This window comes from Atractosteus spatula, chromosome 19 (assembly GCF_055471065.1).
Source record: "Atractosteus spatula isolate fAtrSpa1 chromosome 19, fAtrSpa1.hap1, whole genome shotgun sequence".
Lineage (NCBI taxonomy): Eukaryota > Metazoa > Chordata > Actinopteri > Semionotiformes > Lepisosteidae > Atractosteus > Atractosteus spatula.
In genome coordinates, this window is record NC_142724.1 from 13,753,542 (window position 1) to 13,756,056 (window position 2,515).

The window sequence follows — 2,515 nt, forward strand, 5'->3', positions numbered from 1 at the left end:
AATTAAAAATATAGGAGGAGACACTTTAGAAAATTTAAAGATTTGAAACAAACAGGATCTACTCAAAGTACAAAAAGGTGTGAGCACAGTTAAAGGAGAAGATGAAGAGAAAGATAAAAAGGAGTTTTGTTCACCTCGGGACACCTGACAACTTGTCTCAAGATGGGCAAAGACAATGTTCACGATTAGAGTATTAGTATAGTCTAGGTAGAAATATTACCGATAAAAGAAAACACTTAAATCTCCAAGGCCTGCTGGTGTTCTTCTCTATTATTCGAGCTTAAAGAAAAAAGCGATGTCCATAAATTGTTAATCTAAATTCTTCCAACAGTCACTCTAGGCTAATAACGATAATGTAACACCCATCTCTAAAAAAAGTGAGAAAACTGAAATTACAGCCAAATAAGTCCGACTACTATTGCATATAGAAAGGTGGAAACTGGAATTACAACTTAACTAGGAGTATCAAAGGGCAGTGAGTTTCAAGGGGACAGCCAGGTTGGTCAGAGATCGGAGAAGACTTTATTGAACAAGCTTGTTATAGTAGTAGTGGAGATGTTAGGATGTATAGTTAAAGTGCAGACTTGAAATCAAGGTATGTTGTGTAAACAAAAACACTAGTGCAACTTGATTTAGTATCTGTGTACAATTGTGTTCAACTTTTTAAAAAACAAATATTGCTGTTCTGGAATCTGCTCAGGCAAGACTACTGTTCTACAGGATACATTGACAGGATAAAAGAACGAAATGTTTTGGGGCTTGAATTGAGAAGACTATGAGCAGACCTCATTCACATTATCAAAATAACAGTTTTAGGCACTTTATCAGCTAATTGTCTGTTCTGAATCTTATGGTGCTGGATTGAGTTCAGACTGAGCAATGTTGTTACATGTTGTATCATTGGGTGTGTATTGTATTATTGTCATATATGTTACGAGCTCCTGATGTGCAAGACAAATTCCCTTAGGGGCAATAAAGGTTTATTCAGCTCAATTCAAAAGCAATGAAGGTCACACTACTGAATTTCAGAACCAATGATGTAACAGTCCAGAAGTGGAAAGTATTGGGAAGAGTATTTAAAACAATCATTTTTAAATACAGGCCTGTGAGTGAACAAGCTATCCAGTCATGTTGTGGAAGATGATATCCTGACTTTTTTCAAGCAGCATTTGGATTAGAACCCCAGAGCACTGAGCTGCTATCAACCACACAAATTACATTTCACTCATTTGTAACCTTTCTTATGTCGGTCCATCCATTTTCTAACTGTTTCATCCAATTCAGCCTCACAGGGGAGCTGGAGTCTATCCTGACAAGCACCAGGCACAAGATGGGGTACACCCCGGACAGGAAACACAGACTTTCACACCAGGGACAATTTTCCCAGAATCTGATTAATATTGCAGTATGTCTCTGGATTGAGGGAGGTGACCAGAGCACCTGGAAATCCACGCACACACATTAGGGAACATGCAAACTCCATACAGACAGCACCCCAGGTCTGGATTTGAAAGCAGTGCTAACCATGTGCCACTGTGCTGTGAGGGCAGTCCTCAAACCCACTCACTAGTAGGGAGGTAATACGTTTATGTTTTTATAGGAGCTTAAAGCAAATTAAAAAAAAACTCTCTGTTAGAAAAATTAAAACCATTTAGCTTGTGATTTAGAATTGGGCTGCAGCATGAAATCAGAAGAGACAGTAGTTACCCAGCAAAGCCATAGTGCAGAAATAAGGCCTAAACAAGCAAGCACATCAGTTACATGCAGCAATTAGCAGTGGTGATTAAAGTCCTAACTGGGATAAATATCCTGGTTCTGGAGTATACCCATGTCTACTGCTTTAAGGATCACTACCCTAAAACATCCCACCCACATATAACAATATATAAAATCACATACCTGTATTTATAAATAAACACAAAGAAGTTCAAGGCTTGAACCTGTACAGTATCACAGACAGTCATTTTACACAACATGTGTTGTCAAATCTAACCCTGTAGAGATTCTAGATTCTGGTCCTAGCTAGAGTTTCAGAACATTGAAACATCTTTGAGGAAAAGAAGTCCTGGATTTTCTTTCTCAGGAGGTTGAGGGTTTTATACCGTTTTACTGTAAATTATACAGTGCTTTATAAATATAAAAATATTTTTCATTACATTATGGTTCACATATAATGGGTAACCACACAGTAGAGCAGCAGTCCGTGTTTTACATGATTTCAAGGGTCCTGCCGTATATAACACTGCAGAGCACTGTGTATCTTTCACACCTCAGTGAGCATTATCGTTCAACGTGTAGCCCTGCCCTTAACGTATTTCTTACAGACGACATCCTGTTGTTCATCGGGGTTAATGAGGCACAAGAACGTTTCAACGCACTCTTGTCAACTGAAAACCGTTTGCCTCAGCCCAAGTGCCAGACTTCTAACAGCTCTTTTGTCTTAAAAAGCAAACATTTCACTGCTTTTCAACATGAAACAGGCAAGGCCCTTTTGGGATGAGCTGGAGAAAAAAAA